This window comes from Megascapheus bottae, chromosome 4 (assembly GCF_031878675.1).
Source record: "Megascapheus bottae isolate mThoBot1 chromosome 4, mThoBot2.hap1, whole genome shotgun sequence".
Taxonomy (NCBI): domain Eukaryota; kingdom Metazoa; phylum Chordata; class Mammalia; order Rodentia; family Geomyidae; genus Megascapheus; species Megascapheus bottae.
The window spans coordinates 57,437,883-57,445,987 of record NC_143512.1 but is presented as its reverse complement, the minus strand read 5'-3'; the positions used below and the strand labels follow the sequence as shown (position 1 = coordinate 57,445,987).

General features: G+C 36.8%; 1 pseudogene; it reads right to left on the bottom strand.

The window, feature by feature from the left end:
• Window positions 1-6,214: 6,214 nt before the first annotated feature.
• On the bottom strand, window positions 6,215-7,406 carry LOC150064512 (dynein regulatory complex subunit 4 pseudogene; annotated as a pseudogene).
• Window positions 7,407-8,105: the final 699 nt, after the last annotated feature.

Genomic DNA, 8,105 nt, shown 5'->3' with positions numbered 1-8,105 from the left:
ATCATAACTTTTACTTTTCTAAATGAGTATATTTTTTCTAGTAATTGTGTCTTCCAATAAAACAGAAGAAAAAAGGAAAAAATGTACAAAAAATCAAATGTATAGATGGTTGCAAACTTCGTAGTGAAAACAAAAATATTAGAAAGAAAATCAAGATTTATAATAAGCTTTAGAATTCAACTATTGATGAATTTGGACTTGAATGTAATGGCTGCTATGGGAATAGACCGTATAGGTCCTAGTGCAGTTAGTGGAGGTACCTTTCTGTATGAAGTCATTGAATTTTCTGCAATAAAATAGCAAGATACGAGGTAGCCACAGAGTTTATCTACAAGGCTCTTGAAACATGCAACAAATCCTATCCTCAGGTCTCAGCCTCCTGAGTAGCAATGATTGCAGGTGCTTGTCACTGGCACCTGACAAGGTTATCACTTTTAAGTAAATGACGATGTTTGAGGGAATCAAACACGAATAACTCACTTATGGATCCATACATTTTAGTCATGATACAGTAATGGAATCTTGAGGAGGAATTACTTGCTGTCTTGTAAGACATTGAAGATATGTCTGAAGACTTCTTAAATAAAGAGCAGCTACTTTTGTTTTGTTTTTGCTTCCTTATTTGGGAATGGTTTGTACTTGAAAAACAATATCAGATACTTTATTCGTGTTCTTTTAGATCCAGAAACAAGGGGCACAATACCTACATATAGTGAAAAATAATTACTAATTAGTCTTACTTGTCAATCATTGTTGAATGAAACTGATCATAGAGAAATAAAGAGGTATTCCACGCATATAGTTCTCTACAAATGTAAACTCCATATGTTAAACACCAAACCCTCTTTAGTGTGTTAGCTTTGTAGTCTTGGGGTGTCATTCATGGACCCCAAGAATACAACAAATACATTTCCTGCACAGGAGGATTCCTATTTTCTCTATTGCATGTTAAGCATTAGTGCTATATGAGTGATTACATGGACTACTAGTACAATGGGTATAGAAAGAAATAAGGTATGACACTAGAAATATACCCATGAATAGAAATAAGGTAGCCATCTTGGCACAGAAAATTCCATATCTTTATGTTATGCTGATCACATCACAGAGCTAAGTCCACTCTGTACTCTGTGTACAAGCAATTGAGACTTTTTATTTATTATGCTGCTTAATATGCTTATGAGATTTTTACCACAAAATTATTTTGAGCTTTCTGCGAATTTATATGGTCACGGCAAGTATGAGCAACCAAATAATACTAATTTGCTGTCCTCAGGTTTGAGGATATAGCTAAGTAGAGCATTAAAAAAAATGACCTGTTGCTCTTTCCTCATGAAAGCACTTTACCTCTTCCTCCCATTATGCTTCTAATCTAATTATATAATTTTCCTTGAACATTCTCTTCTCCAGCACATCCCAGAAGTTCTTGTCGCTACTTCATTTCCCATCTCACCAATACTTGCAGTCTTTGAGGGTTTTTATTTGCTTGTTTGTTTGTTGTGGGTCCTGAGGCTTGCACAGGTCAGGGTCTGAGCACTGACCCTGAAACCTTCTTCTCAGGGCTAGCACTCTACCACTTTGAGTCACATTACTACTCTGGGTATTTGAGTGGTTAATTGTACATAAGAGTGTCAGGGGGACTTTTCTGCCCTCAATCCTCAGATTACAAGTGTGAACTACCAGTGCTTGGTGAATTGTTGTTGTTGTTGTTTTGTAAGATATAAGCTATGCTTGGTCAATAATTGTTACTACAAAATGTGAAGCAAGATAGCTTACATTATTTATTTCCATTAAAATATCTCACAAACTATGAATGAGCATCCCTAATGCAAATGGGTTGAAAACAAAACTCTTCCTAACTTGTAAATGCCCATAATGTCTCTATGAAGGGCTAAACTGCATAGAATAAAGTGACAGCTACTGCTTGAAAAATATGAATGAAATAAAGCAAATATGGAGCCTCATAAAATCATTCCTGTTATATATCAAATCATCTAACCATTCTGTGGCAAAAAAGTTATCCATTGAGCTGTGAGATTATCTTTTACATTTTCAATTAAAAATGAGCTCATATTTTATACCCTGGTATTTGTCTCTATAACATGATTTATTTTTTATTGTAAAATCCAAATATATTTTCTCTGGCTCTATTTTATTGAGATAATACTTCTAACTTACCTACTTAAGACCATTGGGGGGTTTAAAAGCTCATTATGATGAATTACAGTAAGAGGTTCATGGCTCAGGAAAGTGAAACTGAAAAAAATCTATGTGTATATACATGAATGTATAAATTCAAACACACATATACATACATAAGTACACACCTATGCATGCGTGCACGCGTGCGCGCGCGCACACACACACACACACACACACACACGCACACACACAGAGTATACTGAATGACAAGAAACTAATAAAAGATTCCACTTCAAACTACATCTCCTAGAAACTCTCCTGGGTCCTGGTATTTCACTGCTCATAATGGTGTCATGGCTCAGGAACTGATTATAAGGATATGATAATTCCAGAAATTAAGGAACACATGCCAGCTACTCTCTCAGCAGGTATCTTTTCCAACACAACAACTAGCACAGCTGGTCTGCTCAGCCCAAGTGCAGGCACAGCACCGGGCCCACTTCAAAATCACTCTTTAGCAGATCAGTGATTTCATGTTCCAATCTTAACAAAACAATCTTTTCAGAAGAAAAAATAATATCACTTTTGAAGCTATTGTTTCAAAGCTGTGCTAGAATATGTAAGGGTTCTAGAAAAAATATACTGGTAGGGTATTCTATTGTTTCATGATGCTTGTTAAACAATAGGCTAAAATTAGGTATTATTTTCAATTCGAGATGGTCAGTCAGTAGCTTCTTGTATGCTTTTTAAAAAATTCTGTTGGTTTTCTTTATTGTAAAATGGATACAACTAATTCTATATAACATGTCTATTTTTATAAAGATCAAAGGTTACTGGTTATGCCTATACTCTTGTAACATTTATTAGCTCTAAAAGAATTTGTCCATGAATTCTTGGCTGTGTACTTAAATATTTTTGCTTTTAAAATCCTTTATACTTAACTATACTCAATGATAATTAGATGACTTTCAAGGTAATAGATGATTCCAAAATTCCATACCTTAGTGACTAATTGATTGAATATTTTATCCAGCACATTGCTTAAGTTATGTTTCATTAAACAGAAGCAAGAATTCCTGCAATTTACAACCAACATAAGACATTCTATGTGGTTATAAGATAACAAGAGATAGCCCCTCTGTCATCTTTAAAAAGAGATAGTATATAAGATGTTCTAAAAAGCCACACACAATGAAATCTGCAAATATGAGTCTGCTGACTAGCATAAATTCCTCATTGACATGGCTTCTAATATTTTATAAATAAATTCATAAACTGCATTATTCAAGTCTCGTGGTCTCTTAAAGTACATACAAAAATCCTGTAAATAGCTTATGATCTTAAACTCTAGAAATATATGTCTTCTTTCTTACCATTGATCAGTTTTCTCTCTCCTGAGGTACAGTTATAACAAAACACAACTCAATTTTAAAACATAATGGCCTGGAGAAAAAGGCTAAGGACAGCACACAGGCTTGAGCTCAAGCCCTGAAACTGGCAAAAAATAAATAAGAAACAAATAAAAAACTCATAATGGCCTTTTCTTTGTGTGACATTTTACATTTTAATTTTATTTAATCTGTAGTTACAGTTATCAGTTTCCATAAAACTAGCATGAAAATGATTTGAAGGAGTTTTCTGGAAAAAAAAGCACGCAAAGAATTTGGCAAATTGTTAAAATAAATGACATTTAATGAGCATGTACTGTATCATTTGGATTTATCAGTGTGAGGGATGAATCTGTCATATAATTTAGGTGCTCCTAGTTTCTGTTCCTCTCTGACGGACAGTTCTGTGCCCACTGTCAGGGCTCTCCTTTCAGGTTACCAAGGGTGCTTGCTTCCTTCTGTGGAGGCAAGGGAATCAGCAATTCACAGGCACTGTCAAGAATTTACAGCAACTTTCAGCTATTAGAGCAGTGCTACAGTTTTGATCAGGAGCCACTATCTAGTCCCATTTCCTTTAATAAATGAGGAAATAGAGGTCATGTGACCTGTTTGAAGACACACAATTGGGATAATGACATAGTGGCCCAAAGCCCTAAGCTTTGGTGATGCATCCAAGAGAAGCTCTCACCAGAAAACATTATAGGACCCCCTCCCCCTTTTCCCTCTGATCTCTTTAGAACATAATATGTAATTTTTTTTGTAAACATACCATTCTCTTGGCTTCTGGAATTACATCTTTTCTGTTTGTCCTGTATGTCACGGGCTCTTCTTTACAATCTGTTTTGATACCATCAAGTGTTAACTAGATGAGTGCTACATAGTTGTTTTTTTGTGTGTATGAAGTTTCTTATTCCATCCTATACTCACTTTCTAGTAAATCTCAGCTATCCCACCAAAATCTAGTGAGTTGACATTTGTGTTTGTGGACCTCATCTACTCTGTCATCTCCAGTTCATACACATTCATATGCATTCCTTTTGAGCATCTTCATGACTATTCAGACTCAATCTTCTCAAAACCAAATGGAATTTACAAGAGGAGAGAAATGCCTATCTTCTACTCCTCCTACTTCAGAATCATTATATCACTCTCACCACCTATTTATTCATATCATTCAAAAAAGTAGCAGTCATTCTGTACCAATTTTTCTTTAAATTCATAGCCATTGCTTAAAACTGCATCACTGTCTTCAGATCCATGTTATCTCTAATCCAAGCTAGACATCTTAATTAGTTACTATCATAAAACTCAGTTATATATTCATTTCTTTGCATTACAATTTTAAAAGTTTCTTAAAAAATCCTTTATGTCTACCCACTCAACCAAAAACCTTTCTTTATTCATCAATCAGATTTTTGTTCAAATGTAAGTTTATTTGTAGAGCCTTCTCTCCTAGATGGGTCAAGTTCATATGGTTGTACACCTTTATGATAAAATTTATTATTGCCAAATTAATTATACAGATGTGATCTCAAACATATTTTATAATCACCTGATTAATATAACTGATGCTTATTGAAGCATATGGAATTAGAAATACTATTTGTGGTGGAATACCACAGGATGGTGTCAGATAGAGATAGCCCTCAATAAATCTTCACTGAAAAAATGAAAAGGTATTTTTGAACAGTCTTAACTAAGATTTCTACTGATGATATCTCACTAATTACCTTAATTTTAAATAGTACAGTACAGACTTTTCTTTTGCAGCTCAGTGTTCTGAGAAACCTCACTACAGTTCTGTGGCCTTCATGACATTTCAGATGTTAGCTGCTTGAGTGTCTCTTGAAAGCCAAGAAATCTTTTGAAATATGTTTCCTAAAACCTATCACATAAAGGTTTAGGTTTTAGGATTTCATTTTATTTTTTTCCTTAAAATACTTTTAAGGTAGTATATTAAATACATATCAGCTCTCTATAGAACTGATATTACTATTCTGTCATTCTGACCTGTCTTTAGAGAGCAGTGATGCTTAGAGTTGTGTTCCATTCCTAACACTTCCCTGTTGTTGAATTGCTTAAGTAAGCATGACTCTTTCTCCAATATTTTCTTTCAACTCTAGTTAGGCCATAATCATTTTGACACATTCCCAAGAGAGCTATGATAAATAATACCATTATTTACCCTCAGACAATTTCTAATTTGATTCTTTACTCCAAGATATATGTTTATTTCATAATATGGTTTAGATTTGTGATGAGAAACAGTTTCTGCATGCACATTTATCATATATTTTATAGGAGCGATACAAATTTCCTAATTGCCAGTTAATAGTAGCTATGAAGAATACTCAGGGCTTGGGGCACAGTTCACTTGGTAGAGTGCTTGCATTGCAAGTGTGAGGCTCTGAGTTCAAACCTCAGCACTGCCAAGTAAGAAAAGAAGGAAACTATATTCACATGTGTCTTCAAATTAGAATGGCTTATTCGGTTGACAACTAAACATGCATAACACAGTCAGAAAGAGAATGCATATCTCTGTGTTGTTGTTTTTTTTAATGTGGAAAAATTTTCATTTGCTGATGATGAAGTCAACAAAAGAAAACCTTTCTCATTGATACAAAAGGGGTATCTTCTAGAAAGTGGTACCAGGCCAGCAACATGGGTTGCAGCTGGGGATGCAGCTATGTTGAGGTACCCACAAGTCCTGCAGGGCTCTGGCCCAGCATCTGCCCAGCTACAGCTGTTTCCAAGGGCTTAAAACCCAAATTATCCAGTGGAAACCCAAAGGCCAGCAGCTTCGCCTCACATGTGCGAAACAGGTCTCGTGGGCCTTGCAGACCCGGGCAAGCTCGTACTGTAGGTCTTTGATGGTAGAGTTCTTTGATTCCAGAACATCCTCCACCTTTGGAGATACAAGAGCCAAGGCTGTAGGGTCCAGGTTGGAGGCTTCCAGTACCTAATTGAACTGCACTTCCTTCTTCTCTACAGCAGCAGTCAATGTCAACAGCTTACGTTCCAGCACCAGATTCTTGAAGCCCGTCTTCTGCTGCACTGCCTGGATGGCTGTGGTGAACTTCTGGTAGAGCTCATCCCTCTCCTGCTGCACCTTAATGAACCTCTGCTCTAGCACCTCATGCTCCCACTGCAGGTCTTTCAGATCTTTCTCAGAAACCTTCAAATGTGCTTTAGTACAAACCAGGATCTGTTTATCCCTTTCATAGTGCCCAAGCTTCCTCTGCATCTTGTTCATTTCCTCTCGTGCCTTTTGGAGAGGCTCTGCCATGCGCTTATTCTGCAAAGACACCTCTGCCATCTCCCTCTCTAGGTGCTCTTCCTTCTTCCGCATGTCCTCCATCTGCTCCTTGAGGGAGTTGATGAGGGCCAGGTTGTTGAGTGTGATATCATTGTGGTAGTTCTTGATGTCAGTGAAAGCCTCCTCATGACGGTGCATCAATGTAATGATCTGGCCATTCTTCCTCTCTTCCACTTCATGGATTTCAGTCTTTCTCCGTAGGTCAAGCTCATCTCTCAGCATCTTCATCTTCTTATCATACTTGGCCTCAGTTTCTCGAAGTCATTCCGCAACTTGGTGATCCCCTCAGCATGTTTCAGCCAGAGATTCTTCACCACAACTTCATTGGCCAGTTCCTGCTCCTTGAGCTCCACCTTCAGTGCACGCATATCCTTGCGCAGTGCACCCTCCTGTGTATGGTGCTCCTTCTGGGCCAGCTTCATAACTACAGTGCCCTTTGCCTTCAACTCAGTGAGGTTGTTCTGGTGCTCATACAGCAGGTGCTTCACCTTCTGTTTGTACACCTTGATCTCCACCTGGGGCCTCTCCTCTGCCTCTTCCATCTCCCGGTCTTTGTTTTGAAGCTCCTCTGTGTTTTTATTTATGTTAAACAAGTCTTCATATCAAGTCATGATATGGATTAATGAAAGAAGAAAAATACAGTAAATATCTGGGGTAAATGGAGACCAAGCTATTGGACATTCTCTGAGAAACCCTGTGTAACCAACTCGAGAAGGCTCTTATCTGAGTTCACAAAGGTCCATAGAATACCATGACCCACTTTGATGTACTCAGTTCAAGGTCACCCTGTGGTAGAATAAGGTCTCACAACTCATAAAAATTCTCAACCACAGCAGAAACATGGAAAATTTCAGAAGTGACCTCTGCCTACTTTAGCTGCTGGGGAATGACAGAACATTACATGAGAACCTGGGTTTTCTCTGTAGTCAGAACATAAGTATTTAACAAAATAACAAATTTGCTTTCTCTTTAATATCTCTAGAATTCTAGTATAAAAATATCAATTCTGTGACTGAAATCGCATTGCATTTTATATGTTCAATTAGAAGGAATTTTTGCGTGTATGTGTGCATGTTATTTCTTGGATTTAGTGTTCATGGTTTCAGGGTACTTATAGCAGTGTCTAGAATTAACAGTTGCCATTCTTGGAAAATATATCTGCATTTTGGAATACTAACTAAAATAAAGCATTATACCACCATTACATTATGCTAAGCTAGCCTCTTAACATGCACACACATACACATACATTTTAGATA